General features: G+C 55.5%; 1 protein-coding gene and 2 long non-coding RNA genes across 3 annotated transcripts in view; all 3 read left to right on the top strand.

Annotated features, from left to right (window-relative positions):
• The window catches only part of LOC127475997 (uncharacterized), a 261,043-nt gene that overhangs the window by 19,796 nt on the left and 224,645 nt on the right, over window positions 1-16,602 (top strand). The gene's annotated exons all lie outside the window — the stretch shown is intronic.
• Window positions 1-16,602, top strand: part of LOC127475988 (uncharacterized) — a 242,551-nt gene that overhangs the window by 19,598 nt on the left and 206,351 nt on the right. The window lies entirely within an intron of this gene.
• LZTS3 (leucine zipper tumor suppressor family member 3) overlaps window positions 3,368-16,602 on the top strand; it is a 51,739-nt gene continuing 38,504 nt past the window's right edge. The window contains exon 1 of the mRNA XM_051798190.1: window positions 3,368-3,579. The gene's annotated coding sequence lies outside the window, so the exon portion shown is untranslated. The remainder of the gene's footprint in view (window positions 3,580-16,602) is intronic.

Genomic DNA, 16,602 nt, shown 5'->3' with positions numbered 1-16,602 from the left:
GGGAACAGGCAGTTCAAGCACTGACCCTCCTGCTCTTGGACCAGCTCGTCGGCATTCCCGCATCCAGCAGCGCCGGCTGAGGGGGTGTCTCACCAGCGAGGAACAGGACGTGATCCCTGCCCTGGGAGTTTGCAAGAGGAGGGCAGGCACGTGGGCAAGGGCACAGCCAAGTCCTGATCAGTGATGGTGAGAAAACTCTGCCTCCTCAGACCCAGAGAGACCACTGGGAAAGCTTGACCATCTCCTCAGACAACCCCAAGACCACCTTGTTATGGTCTTCCTGCCCTTCCTTCAAACCTTCCCATGGTGTCTGGGAAGATGTTAGGGAATGTCCAGCCGAGGTTCATCAGTCCTTTTTCCAAGGACACGGCAGAGTGGGGACACCCTGGCTGGCTCTGTGCCTCAGGTCCAGGAGCACTGGAGTCACATCCCAGTGATGTCCTACCTGAAAGGTGAACGTCAGTGATGGAGGAAGCACTGGGAGATGTTTGAACCCAGGAGATGTGATGAGTTGAGCAAAGTCCTGCTTGCACAAGGTGAGAACCTGATCATGGTTCATAGCAGAGAAATCAGAGTGACTGTCCAGTGCTGGCCACACGCTATGAGCAAAGGGGAAAAGGGACTGAAGTTCTTGGAAGCAAAGTGTTTGATCTGAACATTATTTGTGCTACACAGAGGTCTTTGCTCAGCCCTAGGCTGGTTCCTCCCTTCCTGGAGACAGCCTTCCAGAGCCCCCCTCAGCCCATGGCTATCCCGGCTTTTGCACTGTCTACAAATAGTTGGTGCGTGCTGAAAAGAGCAGATCTGAAACCACAGTTGGCAAATTGCACCAACAAGCATATTCTCAGCGAGGCATTGTTCCAGTTTGTATATGTCTGAAAAGAACTGTTCAGGCATATGTTAAAGTTGGCACCTTCTCCCTGGGACTCGCTGCAATCTGACGGCTGGAGCATGATAACCACAGCAAGGCACACAAAACACTCAGCAAATGAGGGAAAACAAAGTCCACTCGGGTTGCTGGAGGGGCTGGGATGAGGACAAGGAGCAGAGGCAGAGCACTGTCCTCTGGAGAGGGAGCTCATCCCAGCCTGGTGTGGAGAGTGATGGCATCTGCAAGCACTGCTTGGAAAGGGATCAAGAGCAGGGTAGGAGAGGAGAGCAGAAAACCTGCTGCCCCAATGCTACTCCCAGGGTAATCCTTATAAAAGGACTCAGACACTGAAAAGGAGAGTGAACCCAAAGCATGTGAGGTGTCCTACAGGCTCTGGGCTTCCACCCACGCCGAAGGAAGCAATGACTTGCCGTGGGGGTGCACTCAGTGGGGACACACAGCACACTGAGGGTTCTCAGCCTGGCAAAAAAGCCTCTCCCTTGGAGGGGCTGGAGAATTTTAGGGGGAAATATCGTCCTGGGTTTGCTTTACCTTGAGTGTCCATGCACAGCTGCAGCTGGGGACAGGATGCTGGGCTGACCTGGTGGAGCTGCAACATCATCAGCTGCAACAGCATCCTCTTGTTGGCAGTGCTGGGTTAACTTTTGGACTCAGTGATCTTAGAGGTCTTTTCCAACCTAAATGATTCTGTGATTCTGGTTCTCAGCTACAAAACTGGCCCTGCCCAAGCCTAGGCATCACTGGATGGGGGGACATGTGCAGATTCCCTCTTCATCCCCTCAGGGTGTCCAGGAGCAGCCCAGTGGCCCTTGGAGAGGGCAGCTGGAGCTCATCCTCCCTCAGGTGTGGCTTTCTCCACATGGGTGCTCAGTCCTGGAGGTGTGTGACCAGGTGAGGACCAGAGGGGGGTTCATCTGAGTCTGGCAGTGTCAGATTCCTGTAAGACACCCCCTACCCCTGCATGACCCCTGAAAGGGGCTGCACCACCAGGCTCAGAGGAGACCAGGCTGCCTATGAACACTGTTGGCCTCTGAACTGCTTTGCATGGGCAGGGATAATCCCGCTGGGTCCTGGGCACATCTTCATCTCTGGTGGGACAGTCCCAGGATATATGTCAGACCTGACCTTCTCCATCCTCTATCTGCAGCTCTGCTCTTTCTCTTGGCTCTGTCAGATTTCACAGCAAAATTGTCCATGCAGGACCAGAACCAGTTGTCCATGCAGGAGCTGAACTGCTCCATTGCTTGGCAGTGCTGGTGGGAAGCAGCAGAATCCCATCCACAGGAGAAGTGGCTTTGTCCCAGACTCTAATCCCGGTCCTCAAAGGTGACTGACTAAGTAAATCACAGAGCCTCAGCTGCCCTTTCCATCCAAGGAGGATCACACACAGCCTCTGGATCTCTGTCAGCAACAACCTGTGCAGGGAGACACTCGGTGCCTGCAGTTCTGTGGGAGCAGCCGAGTGCCTGTCCGGCACCATTAGCAGGGATAATTAATTACCTGCCCTGCCATTTCACTGGAAAGCAGCAGAATTAAGTGGCAGCAATTCCTGCCTCTTTCCTCTCTCCTGGGACTTCTGACAGGTGAGCAGGAGTGGTGTAAGCTCCATCCATCCATGGAAAGGCCAAGGGGAGCAGAGCCTGTGTGTGTTGCAGGATCCAAACTTGCTGCAGCAGCCCCAGTGCTGGGGTGAAGCTGGAGGCAGGGACATGTGCCACCAACCTCAGGAGCTTTTCCTTTTCCCTCTGGCACCTCTCATTCCTCCTTGGAGAAGACAATTCTGTGCTGTGTCACTGCCAGGACCTGCCCTGCCTTCAGTTTGAGTCCTTGGCCATTTGAATGTCCCTTTTTGAGTTAATCTGTGTAGAAGAAAGTTCGGGGAGTTCGCCTCCTCTGCGAGCTCAGAGGGTGGGAGCTCTCCACGAGACTGACATTACTTCCCCATCCCACCCCCACTGGAGACCCCCAAGGGTTCAGGCTGTGCCCTCCCAAAGGGCTCTACCCTTGGAGACAGGGGGAAAACAGGGACCAAACTGAGATTTCCATGGTGAATACAGGCTTGGTTCCCACCCCCCAGCCTTGTCTGTCACCGAGGGGCTGCCTGTGCCCCTCAAACCCCAACCGTGCCCCCGAGATACCCCCTGACTCCCTGCATGGGGCAATGTCGGGGCTCAGCCATACTGGGGGGCTCTTTTTTGGGGGTCTTGAGGGCGATGAGACACGGTGAGGCTGCAGGGCACTGAGCCAAGGCACCACCAGACCCCAAATATCCCCTGTCCAGGAGCCCCGTGGGGGAAGGGGACAAGGGTGGAGGGGTCCATGGAGCATCCCAGCATCCCCAGCCAGGTCCATGGGGACAGAGCCCTGTCCGGGAGGGGTGGCGAGGGAAGAGTTAAAGGGAAGGCGAGCAGATCCTCCTCCATCCTCCCAGTCCTCGCTGTTAGGCTGCTGCTGTGACAGGGGGTGGGGTCGGGGCTGGCCGCCGTTTGCCGCAAGAAGGGGGGGGAAACGTGGCTGCGAATGTGTGTGTGTGTGTGTTGGTGACACAGGACAAAATGAGATGAGACCCCTCGGACGGGAGCGGCCGCCCGGCTGCGATCCCTGATCCCTGCCCGATCCCTGCCCGCTCCCGCACATCGCTGCGATCGCCGCCGGGCACCGGCGCAGCCCCAGCATCCCCGCCAAGAGTAAGGCTCGGGGTGGGGAGGAACTGGGAGGAACTGGGAAGCGGCGCTGGGAGTGGGGGGAGTGGGATGGGGTGCGGGGTGACGGGGAGGGGGGGTCTCTTGGGGGTGGGAGAGGTGCGGGGTGCACGGAGAGCGAGGTGGGGGACCTGATGCTGGAGCTTCGCTCGCCTGAACCACCCACCCAGATGTAATTTGGGGGGGGGGAGGGGAAGATTTTGGGGAGGGGGTGGGGGTGGAGGATGGGCTGCCAGCGCCGATTTCGGGTGTGATGGAGGGGAGGGAGCCTTGTTTGTGCCTAAAGTCGCAGCTGCCTGGATTTGGCCCCGCGGGGCCGTTGGGATGTGACAGCACCCAAAAATAGAGTGCGAGGCGGGGAGGAGCGGGGGGCAGACCTGTGTGCCAGTGCCAGGGCCAGGTTATTCCCCCTTCTCACCCCTTCCTAGTCTTCTTTTTTATTTATTTCTTTATTTCTTTGGCAGTGATGTCAGGGAGGGGAGCGGTGGCTGGGGCTGGGGGTTGGATTCACGGGAAGGAGGTTGCTGGCGGCCGAGTGATTAACGTGCAGTTGCTGGGAATTATGTCATCTGCCTCGGTGCTGGGTGGCCCTCGCCCAGGAGCGGCGGTGGGGAGGGAGGGAGGACGTGGGGGGACGTCATGACACGGGGCTCCCCGCCTGGGGCTTCACCCAAGGAGGCACCGATGCCTCCCTGGCTCTGCGAGGACTTGGGCATCCAATGTTCCCACCCCAGCGCGGGGTTCCCCACTTGGGACAGCACCCCCGGAGGCACCGATGCTTCCCTGGCTTTGCAAGGATGTGGACACTGAGTGTTTCCCCCCACCCATCGCAGCCCCCAAGCCATGGGCTCACGCTGGCAGGGCTGTGGGTGCACACCCACCCCGCTGCCCTCTGCTCCGGGGGGGCCCAGACCCGCGGGCTCCATCCCCTCGCGGGAGATGAGCAGGTTGTTGCTCCTCCCGATGGCTCATCCCGCCCGCTGGCCCGGCATCGGGGCTTGGAGCAGGCGGGGAGGGGGCCGTGGGGAAGGAAGGATGAGGGTGGGCACCCCCTCTGCCAGCTCCCCGGGAGGGAGAGGGGCCGGAGCTGCTGCAGTGCAGCACAGAGCCCCATCCGGGGCTGTGGGTGTGCCCGAGGGGCGCAGGGACCCCCCTCTGCCACCCCATCCACTCCTCGGAGCCCAGGAGAGAGCCTGGGGACCTGTGGATGCCAGCGGCCCCCTCCCCCCCGGCTGGATGATCCCTCTGGTCCAGAGGAGGGTGTTGGGCTGCTGGATGCTCCACACCCTGCTGGGCATCCCCCTGAGCATTCCCTGAGCACCCCTTAAGATTCCCCCTTAGCACCCCCTGAGCATCCCGGTTCTCTTCCCCACGTGGAGAGCCGGGGAAGGAGGGCAAGGCCTGCCAGTGAGCCAGGCACGGACCCTGCTGCACATCAACAACCTCTTCCCTCGGCTCCACACCCCACGCAGCCCCGTGCAGCTCCACGGATCCCCGTGCAGTTCCACGGATCCCTGTGCAGCTCCACGGATCCCCGTGCAGCTCCACGGATCCCCGTGCAGCTCCATGGAACCCTGTGCAGCTCCATGGATCCCCGTGCAGCTCCACGGATCCCCGTGCAGTTCCATGGATCCCCGTGCAGTTCCACAGATCCCCGTGCAGCTCCACGGATCCCCGTGCAGCTCCATGAAACCCTGTGCAGCTCCATGAAACCCTGTGCAGCTCCACGGATCCCTGTGCAGCTCCACGGATCCCCGTGCACCACGGCACAGGGTCGGGCAGGGAGCGGAGCAGGCAGATGCAGGCAGGAGGGCTGCAGGGAGCTGTGGAGTGAAGGTAGGAGGGGTGGGCATGGCTGCAGCGGGTCATTTTCTGGCATTTTCTGCCCCACAACAGGAGGGAGGGGGATGCCAACAGCTGCTTTGATTCAAGCCGGGAATCAGCGGGTGCGATCCAAGCCGGGGGATGCCACTCGCCCCACGGGATAACCTTTGGCAACTCCCTCAGCTCTCCGTGCTCTGCTTTCAACACCCTCCAGCACATCCTTCATCCTCAAACCCGCTCCGGCGGCGGATTATGCCCAGCAGCCGAGCCCTCCGGGGAGGTGCTGGCATGACCAGGGAGTGCAGGATCTCCGAGCACCCCCGGTTCGGAGCGGGCAGGGCTGGGAGGCTCCCGCATCCCGCGCGGTCCCCTCTCCCGTGCCCTCTCCGCGCAGGGCTCCGTGCGCCGGGCGGTTTGTTTATGTGTGGCCCTGGTTGGAGCAGCGGCGATCTGCCGTGGCTATATATAGCAGCGATGCTGTCATCCGAGTTCAGCCTGGCTGGGGAATTTATTTTCTGCAAAGGCTGGGAGGCGAACGGGCTGAAAACAGGCGTGGAAATGCCAGAGCGGTGTCATCCCCTGTCTGCGCTGCCCGGGCTCACGCGAGGGAACAGGGCACGGTTGTCCTGAGTGGTGGCTTTGTGGTGGCAACAGGGAAGAGGAGGAATGTGTGGAGGGGCTGAAATGGGCTCCCTGAGGCAGCGGTGGGCATTTAAAAAGCAGTGCCAGCAGCTGCATGGCTCCACACAGGAAAGAGATTCCCTCCTCCTCAAACTCTTCTTTGCTGGGTCGCTGGGCTGATGTCCCAAGGGACCATCCCCCAGATCCAAAAAGGAGGAGGGAGAAAAGCATCTGAAAGTCCAACATCTGGTTGTATATACTTGGGAGACAGCAGCAGCTTGTCCTACAAGAGGATGGGGCTGGTAGAGCCCCACGGGGGCTGCAGCATCAGCCCCGGGCACCCGCTGCTGCACCCAGCACAGGGGCATCGCCACGGCGTGGTGCATGATAAGGACACCTCTGATTGCCCATCCCGAGGAAAAACAGGAAGTAGGAAGAAAGACGGTCCCCTGACTTGCAAAAAACAGGCAGATGGGGAGGGTGTTTTCCAAATGCGCTGTGAAAACCACGTTGCATCAGCAGGCAGAGGCACTCGCTGAGCGATAACTCCGTGTGGAGCAGGAATGTGGATGAACCGGGCTGCAAAAAGTTTCTGAAGGGACTTATGTCCCAACTGGGAAGGTTAAGAGTTAAGGGGGTGTTACTGGAACTGTTGTAGGGCTTAAAATCTGCTTTGTGGTGAGGGGGAACTGAGCCCAGCCATGTCCGGGGATGTGAGAGAAATCCAGCAAACAAAGGGTGAAACACGGAGATTTCTTGTTTCCCTTCACAGAGGATCTTTCCCATTAGTCATTCCTGTCACAGGAGCTGGCAAACACGGTTATTATTTGAGGGATCTGAAAATGAAATGGAGGCATGAGGCCAGGAGCCCAGACATTGCTGCCCCTCAGGATGGGGGAGTAGGCAGGGACCCCCCAGCCCCTCCAGGTCATCCTCACCTCTGCTCCATGGGGAAAGCCTTTGGACTCCACTCTGGGTCACTGGATTCATTGTCTGGTTGTGCTTTCCACAACCTGGGAGTCGTTTTCGTGGAACCTGGTCTAGTGAGTGCCCATGGAAGGGGGGTTGGAACTGGATGGTTGTTAAGGTCCTGTCCATCCCAAACCATTCCAGGCTGTGATGCTCCATCCTGGAGGTGGTGGTGGACCAAGGACCTTGAGAGCCTGCAATAAGCTGGGTGGTTCCCAACATGCACCCCAAACTCAGCTCTCCCATCACCCCACGGCCCCGTGGGGGAAAGGACCACGCTGACACCCCCTGAGGGGGACAGGAAGGTCCCTGTAGCTCCTTAAACAGCAAGGAAAGCAAACACAAGTGTTAAGGCAGCTGTCAGGAAAGAGGGATGGCTTATGCCTTATGATCCAGGTTTGGCTGGAGCCAAGAGTTCTGGCAGAGGGAGCTGAAAGTCCCCTTGAGCCACTGGAGGAGCTGCAGGAGCTCCTGCTCCAGCTCAGTGGAGCTGCTGCAAGGCTGGGAATCAGCCTCACAGGGATCCTAGCTGAGTTTCCCTCTCCCAAAATTGTTTTTTTTTGTGTCATGAACATGTGGATCCTGTTGGCTTTATCTGGTTCCTGAGTCAGAAGGATGAGTTTTGTCTGAGTCTTGCTGGAATTTGACCCACCATGAGGCTCCGTGGCCATGTCTGCCTTCCATCTCCTCCTCCCTGTGGCTGGCACCTTCCTTCTCACATGTGTGCATTGAGTTTGGGAGTGGTCACAGGGGCTGGAAACATTTTGGATTTTCCTTTGGATTAAAGTAGGAGGGCTCATGCTATGACATGACTCCAGCACATGGAGCCTCACTGGACAATGCCGACCATGGGCAGCCCTTGTGTGCAGAAGGATCTGGGATGGCTTCACCAACAGCAGCCCTGACCTGAGCCTCCTTTTCTCCAGGCTGAGCCTCTCCAGCTCCCTCAGCTGCTCCAGGTGCTCCAGACCCTTCCCCAGCTCCGTTCCCTTCCCTGGACACACTCCAGCCCCTCAGCATCATTCTTGTCTGAGGGGCCCAGAACCAGCACCAGCACTGGAGGTGCCTCAGCAGTGCCACCACAGGGGATGGGAACTGTCCTAGTCCTGCTGGTCACATTATTTTTGGCCTTCTTGGCCACCTGGGCACAGCTGGTGTGGGCCACTGTGGACCGGCATCCCCAGATCCTTTTCTGCTGGGCAACGGAGCCCGTTCCCTTTGCAGGAAGGCCGGGAAAAAAGGCAATCAGATCATTAACACATGCTGCTCTTCACACAACCAACCTCACAAATATTTATCAGCTGGAGAAACACACGGGCTCGGAAGTTGCCAAGTAACATAACAAGAGGCGCTTTTAAATAAATATATGTGCGTCTGCGGGTGACGAATTATCCAAATCCCTTGGGATGTGGCCCAAAGATATGTTTTCCTCTGGAAGCCCAGCACCAGTAATAAAAATAATGATCCAAGCCAGGAACAAAACCTGGGCTAAGCAGTGGCTGGCTGTGTGTCCAGCACTGGAGGAAATTGGTTCCCTGCTCGGAAGGGCTGTGGAGTGATGCCCGACAGATCCGTGCCTGCCAGGGACAGACTGGGAGGAGGATGGGATGGGGGAGTTGTTTTGCAGGGGAGGTGAGAACAAGCCCAGCGTGGTTGGTTGGGTCTCATCCTGCATCCATGTGCTTCTCCCATATACCCATAGGACCAGTCTTTTCTATAGGCTCAGGATTTCAGATACCTTGTTGTAGACCCTGTATGGCTCAGCAAACTTCCATGTTTCCTTCCCTCCGGCCCCAAGAACGTGTAGTAGGACTTAATGGACCTCTTTGTCTCCAGACCAGGTGTCTATGTCCCATAAATCCAGCAGGAACATTGCTTGCCCCAGCCTGCCCAGGCATGTTCTGCACTCTCCAGATGGCCATGGTTTTCCTGACACTAAATCCAGCTAAATCCTTACTTGTGAGGTCAGTTTGGAAGTTTTGGGGGTTATGAGGGGAGTAAATGCTGCCAGAGGAGATGAGGTGGGTTTGCAGATGAATGGGCACCTCACCCTGTTCCTTCTTCCATGGGGAAACTCTGGCTTGTGGGGTTGGGATTTCATAGAATCACAGAATGGTTTGGGTTGAGAAGGGACCTTAAAGATCATCCAGTTCCATCCCTTGCCATGAGCAGGAACACCTTCCACTGGACCAGGTTGCTCCAAGCCCCATCCAACCTGGCCTTGGACACTTCCAGGGATCCAGGGGCAGCCACAACTTCTCTGCCCAACCTGTGCTAGGGCCTCCCCATCCTCACAGCCAACAATTCCTTCCCAATATCCCATCTAACCCTGCCCCCTATCAGCGTGAAGCCCTTCCTCCTTGTCCTGTCACTCCATCTCTTGTCCCCAATCCCTCTCCAGCTCTTCTGGAGCCTCTTTAGGCACTGGAAGGTGCTGGAAGGTCTCCCTGGAGCCTTCTCTTCTCCAGGCTGAACACCCCCAGCTCTCCCAGCCTGTCATCTCACTTGGTGGGGATGTTCCCATACAAATCCACCGTCTCCTCCCCACTTTCACCAGTCTGGTTTTCATTCTGGGGCCATTTTGGGTTTCTTTCCTGCACCAAAACATGAGGAGAGACAACCTGGATGTGAAACCAGTAGGCAAAGCCAACTGGGTGAGCATCCCCCTCTGGTTTGGGGGGGACAGACGGTACCCAGACCTACCAGGCCCAGGGCAAGGGGGCAAGAGGAGACAGACTGACCGAAGTGATGGTGGTGGATGCTGCCCAGAGAGGCTGTAGGTGCCCCATCCCTGGAAACACTGATGGATGGGAGCTCCTCCCGAGCTCCCAGCCATGGCAGTGCCCCGCAGGCACGAGCTGGAGATGATGCACAAGGGGAGGTTGGAGCTTTTATTAGCCCAGCTGCTGGAGCTGGAAAAAACAGCCCAGCTTTCGGGCACAGGAGCTCATCTCCTTGTCCCTGCTTTCTAATTATATCAGCTGATCTAGTACAGGCTCGTTCCACTCCCCATGGACCGTTGCCTTCATTACATCCCCAGCTCTGCCCTTGGCAAGCACTTGGAGTAACAGCCCAGCCATCCCAGCGGAGGTGTTGGGATGGGAGGACTCAGACACTTCCCTGCAGTGGGGGCTCCTGCCTCCAGCAATGCAGGGAATTGCAAGGGGATGGGGGACAGGTGACAGGGACATGTTGGTGTTTGTAGGGAGATGAGGGAGAGGGGACAGGGACATGTTGGTGTTTGTTTTGGCCAGACCATGCATCTCACCTCCCAAACTGTGGGGTGGAAAGCCAGGGAAGGCTGTCCCTGTCACATGGATCAGTGGAAGTGGCTCCTCAGGGTGGCTTAGAGAGGCCAGAACAGAAAGGAGAGGATGAAAACATCCCCAAAATCATAAGAGATGCTGGGATGAGACAGGCAAAGCTGCACTCCCACAGCTCTCCTCCCCCAGGCACTGTGGTCACTGTCCAGGGCAGGGATCTCTGGGAAAGACCAGGACCTGTTCTTGGCTGAAATTTCTCCCTCCTCAAATAAATACATTCTTTAAAAGGCCTCTGCCAGGAGAACCCACACCTCCACCCCCTCTCAGCTCAGTGGGGGTATAAATACCTGTCTCAGGAGCTGGCTGAGCACAGCCCATAAAGCTCAGCTCAGTGCCAGGCTCAGGGATGTTCCCCTGATGTTCCCCACGGCTCTGGCTCCTCCAGTAATGTCACCAATAAATCCCTGCTGCTGGGCCCTGGCCAGCCACTGCACAGCAGGAGTTTGCTCCCCTCCTTCCTCCTTCCCATGGACTGCTGTGCTCTTCCTCCTGCCTGCCACGCTCTCCCTCCCTCCCTCCCGGTGGTTTTCCAAGCCCCAGGGGCTGATCTCTTTGAGGATCGGGGTGTCCCCAACACCCAGGAGTGGTTTTAGTGCTGTTGAGCCCTGAGTGGGAAGTTTTTAATGTGTTTTGTGCTCTGCTGCTGGTGCTTCGTGTGGCCCTTGGCCTGATCCCTAACCCTGCAAAGCTGAGCTTCCCTCGGCCCCTCCAAAGGGATTGTATGGAATGGGAGCTGATCTGGGGACTATGAGGAGGTGTTTTAGAACCTGGTCTTGTGTCTAAAGCGGTGAAATGTGCCACCTGCACGTGTTTGGGGTGGGTAATCCCCCTGCAGGCAACAGCCAGACTGTTTTCCAGCAGAAAAACCTGGACAAACTCGTCTCCTGCAGCTCTGGAGGGTTTTGTGACACCGCCAGGACCGGCCAAACCAACCCAGGGCCTGTTGACATTCCTCAGCGCCAGCCAAGGGCTTTGCCCTCCCCTCCACGCTCTCAGGGGCCCGAATTAGCTTTTAATAATAATATTTAATTTAAAAAAAAAAAAATTAAAAAAAAAAAAAAAATCCCTGGGCAAACAACCCGGCCCCGGCACCTGCCAGGACGGCAAACACTCCCCGAGGGGCACCAGGTGTGGTGCATTCCTGATAGCTGGGAATGAAAAGAGGGATTATTTCCCTCTGGATGGAAACGTGCAGGGTGAGCAGGGCTGGCCAGCCCGGCTCTGAGCAGGGCTGGGTGGTGCCCAGCACTGTGGGAGGTGGGTCCATGGCTTTGGGAAGAGGTGCCTCAGCCAAGCCCCAAGCTCCGGGGGTGATTAATGGTGGCATTGCTTTGTTCCACACGTTTCCTCCCGGCAGAGGTTCGGGATTTCAGGCGATAAAAGGGATCTGTTTGTTTTAAAAACGAGTCCTACAAGTCACCTGAGCAGCCTCCCTGTGCCATGAATGCCCAAGTGGCCAGCCCTGCTATCCCAGCACCAGGCTGTGTGGATGCATCCAGCACTCACAGGTTATTCCTCAAAGCTGGAAAGCTTCATTTTTCCTCCTTTAATGAACTTTCCATCAATCTGTTGATGTCTCCCCCTCTCCTCCTTAGCAGAGAAGTTAAGGACAGGTAGAACAACAGCCTTATAGCCCCAAACCCAGCTTTGAGCAGGACAGGTAACAGGGAAAACCCTTTTCTTCAGCTCTCCACCCTTGGCTCTGGAGTGAAAAGCAATTTTGCACTTCTCCAGGGTTTTAAAGACAGGCAGAGATTTGGGCTGCCGGATAATGTTTCTCTGGGCCAGCTGCTGTGATAAAACCAGGGCATCTGTCAGCTCCAGAGCAAAACTCCCCTCCTGAAAGTCCAGCACAGCATTGCAGCAGGTGTCCCCGTCCTCTGAGGTGACACCAGCACACCACCCCCCAGGGGCATCCCAGCGGGAGCTGCGTCTCCGTTTCACACCCCACTGGGGGAAGAAGAATCCCTTCATTTCCTTCGGACACTTATCCTGTAAGGATCTTGATCCTGGGGGTGAGCGACAGAAACACCCTTTAAATCCATCACAGAGGGCTTAGGGCAGGATTAGCAGATGTCTCTGCAGGCTTTACACCAGGCTCTGGCTCCGGGTGGGAACTGGTCCCAGAGCCCCACGTCCTCATGGCCCCGTCCTGCTCCAGGTTTCCCAAAGGAGATGGTGGCAGGCAGAAATGGAACAAACCTGGCTCTAACTCCCACTGGGAGATTGTTGCATCCCAGGCTGGCAATTCCCTTCCAGAAGTGGCAATCAGTTTTCCTTTCTGGTGCAGGTGGCTGGCAGGGATGTCCCATGGCCAGGGAGGAGAGAGCTCTTCCTAGGCTGTTTCACCCTGGAAAATGCCAGGATGAATCCCACCCTGCTCCCCACCTTTGGGGGGATGTCCTGCAGAGGAGTCCAGATATTTCCCAGCTGAAGACCTGACTTCTTCCTCTCATCCCAACCTGCCTGGCTGGTGGGCACCATCCCTATCCATCATCCCCATCAAATTCACAAGCAATTCCCTGGATCGCTTTCCATTCCCGACGCTTCTCCTCCTTAATTTGTCTCAGGGATGTTTTCTTTTCCCCCTATTTCCCTTCTGCCCTCCACATCCCCTTTACCTCTCCCTATTTCCCATCTCCAAGGGCTTTTTGATCCCCCCAGGATGGCTTTACTCCAGCACACACAAGCCTGCATAATAGCTGTTGACACCGTAACTTCATTTGAATCGATCTTGTTTGCTAATTAGCTGATTGCAGTAATTGGCATGAATTACCTTGGGGGATTCTGCCTCCCTGGGGGTGGGCAGTGGCCTGCATGTCCCACATAAGAGGTGGGAATGGCAGCAGGGAGATGCTTTCTGCTCCAGGGACACCTCTTGTGGGTATCCCAGTGACTTGTAGGGCTAAAGAAGAGTCACAAGAGGGGAACCATAGCCTGAGACAGTGATTTTTAACTCTCAGAAGTGCCTGAGAGGCACTAAAATTTCAAGTATATGCAGCTCCTATTGAGCCTAAAATGGGTTAATAAAGTGCCTGTTTATGGGATGAAAGGATGAGGGGAGGTGACTCTTCTCTCTACCTCAAAATGTAACAGGAGATGACTCAAATACTGGGTTAAAGAGAAACCAAATGACATGGCTTTTCTTAGAGGTCATAATTCACTGTAAATGTAAAAATTCACTGCCAAAAAAATTTATGGAGGATGAAACACCACTGGGTTGAGTGAGGAGGGACCAGGCAGTGTCATGGAGAGTGTCCCCTGATGGCATCAAACCATTCAGGGGGTTCCAAAGACAACCTCGGGTGGGAGGTATCCCTGAAAAGCTCTGAGGATGGGGGGGAAATGGGGAAGGATCAGTGAGATCCTCCCTTTCCTAGTCTTTTTTCTCTAATCACCAGCTGCACAGGGAAGATGGGAAGACCTCCACGAAACCCAGCTGGAAACACCCCTGTCCCAGCCCCTTGGCATCCAGTGAAGAGCCAGCATTCCCCACCAAAAGCTTTAAGGATAAAGAATAGGGAGAGCAGCTTTTCACAAGGGCAGACAGGACAAAGGGCATGGCTTTAAACTGCCAGAGGGCAGGGTTGGATTGGATGTTGGAAAGAAATTCCTCCCTGTGAGGGTGGGGAGGCCCAGGCACAGGTTGCCCAGAGAAGCTGTGGTTGCCCCATCCCTGGAAGTGTCCAAGGCCAGGTTGGACAGGGCTTGGAGCAACCTGGACTAGTGGAAGGTGTCCCTGCCCATGGCAGGGGGCTGGAACTGCATGATCTTTAAGGTCCCTTCCAACCCAAACCACTCCGTGATTCCACGATAACTCATTTTTTAAGCAGAATAACCTCGTCACTCCAAACCAAAGCACCTCACATGAGCACATTTCCATCTGTGGAGCTGCCTGGGTCATCTCACACAACCTGCCCTTGCTGGAGTTGAATGAATCTGTGAAGTGCTGCTTTGCATGAGCCATCTATTTATATTGACAGCTTCCCACGCTCCATCCCTCCAGCTCTGCATCACTTTCTGCCAGGCTCAGCTGTATCATTCCAGCTCTTCTTCTCTCCCCCTTTTATTTTTTTTTTTTTAAATATTGTCCTGTAATTATCATCTTTCCAGCCTTCTGGGATCAGAGAGAAGTCCCAGGATTTTTTAGAGAGGATGAGCAGCAGGCAACACCACTCCTTGTCCTCCCTCCATGGGACTCTTGGGAGCAAATTAATTTGAACCCACTGTTTAAAAATGTTTATCCTAAGGCCATGCCATTGAGTGTCTTCCTGGGTTACTAATGGACTAGAAAGCACTTGGTTGTCCCTGTGCAATATGAGAACATCAGCCTGATTTTTCCAAAGCCAGAACAGAAATTATTGAGCTTTTTTCCTCCCTTGTTATCAGCAATTTTCTGATCTCCAGCTTGAGCACAGGCAATGCTGCTGCAGTTATTTCGCTGCTCTTCATTTTGGAAAATCAAATTAAAAGTCCTTTCCTCCCTGTTGTCCATGAGCCTCCAGGAGAGATCTGATATGACCAAGGCTTGGGAAGGGGATTCATTCGTTGCAAACTGAATTGCAGAGTAAATTCTGTAAGTTTGTTGAGCCAGAATACCAACAGTTTTTGTCCTGGTAGCCAGTTCTTATGTGTTTTGGGTGGAGAAGGGACAGCCCAAAATAAAACTGGGGTCTCCAAGACCCTTTGACTCCCTGCCAAGAGGCCAGATTGTTGCCAGAGCTTCTATTTTTTATTTCAAGAGGGTGAAATTATTAGCTGGGCACCCACCAGCTGAATAAACACCATAAACAGGTCTCAGCCACATGCAAAGCCATCAGTCACAGAGGGCTGTGACTCTGTCACCTTGCCATCCATGTGAGTCCCTCCTCCCCTAAAATCACACAGGGGGGCCACAGGGACCCCCAGGGCCAAGTGTCACTGTCACAGCAGACACAACCCCTCTGTGCAGCCAGCTTTGCAGGTTGGCATCACCTGAGGCTCCCATTTCCCTCTGTAACCATCCCTGATGCATCCAGAGCCCACGGCACAGGGAGAAGCAGCTGGTGGTGGATGCTCAGGGAGATCCTGGGTTTGCACTAATTTACCTGGTGGTTGAGTCTCCAAACACTCAAGAAGCAGCTGGATCCATCCATGAGGTCTTGGCAGAGTCTGTGTTGGACCTGACCAGGACTGAGCTGGCCAGGAGATGATTATCCCACTTCTCCCACTGTGGAGGAGTTGTGCTGGTGGAGCTGCTGTTGAACAGGGACAAGTGACATGTGTGGGAGTGGCTGGATCTTAGGGAGGAGCTGGGAGAGGACACAGGGCTCAGCAGAGAGAAACAGACCCTGCTTTTCCTCTCCAAAGGTTTGCAAGGTTGGACACAATGAAATTCCCTCCTCCCTCTCTTCCCCAAAGCAGCCACATCCCGAGAGGAATTCAATGCCCAGTTTGAATCCATTCAAAACACGTCAGGGTCAAACCTTTATAATGCAACAAAGAAAATAAACCCAAAGACAAAAAGCTATTCTGGAGGAGGGGAGGGGAAGGAAGTGGCTCCCAACATATCAGTGACAACCTTTCCTTTAACCCCAGCTGTGGGTTGGGGGTCTCTGCACCGAGCAGGGCAGATGTGAAGCACATCCTTCTGCACCTTCCTCTCGGTGGGAGAAGGCCCCAGAGATCAAAGGGCAGAGTTTTGGGCAGGTTGGGTTAGGACCATGAGGATCTGGGTGCTGGAGAGGGGACATGTCTTGGTGGGAAGGCTCCTGCAGGGAGAAGGGGCTTGGCTGGCACCAAAGGGCCATGGACCCCCTGCTCTATCCCATCTCCTGAGGTCACACCTCCCTGGCCACATGGCTGTGTGGGTCAGCTGGTGGCTTTCAGAGGCTGCGTTGCTCCTGGCTGTGATCTCACCTGGATGTCCAGAGGCAGCTGGGCAGACTCCTGGTCCCCACATCTCCAAAATAGTTCGGGTTATGTTTTCCTGCATTTCTGCTCTTAAGCTGGAACCACTAAGTGAGAGTCTACTGAGGGACATTTCAAGAAGGGGCCTTTGAGCCATTCCCATTTGGGGTTAAAGCTCTGGCACTTGGGAAGAGATGGGGGAGGATTTGGAGCTGGAAGAGGGAGTGGGATTCAAACCAGAGACAACTGAAATCCAGTTGGATGGGAACAGACACACACACAAGGTCCTAGTTTCTGCTGGGCATCTTATTCCAGTGGAGGAGGCACCTGCATGTATAGAAACCCTCACTGGCAGGGATGAACCCCAAAAAGGACCCCTGGA

This window comes from Manacus candei, unplaced genomic scaffold, assembly GCF_025592945.1.
Source record: "Manacus candei isolate 608988 ecotype Guabito, Panama unplaced genomic scaffold, ASM2559294v1 h1tg000048l, whole genome shotgun sequence".
Taxonomy (NCBI): Eukaryota; Metazoa; Chordata; class Aves; order Passeriformes; family Pipridae; genus Manacus; species Manacus candei.
The sequence above is the reverse complement of the archived record's forward strand: the minus strand, read 5'-3'. Positions and strand labels throughout refer to the sequence as shown.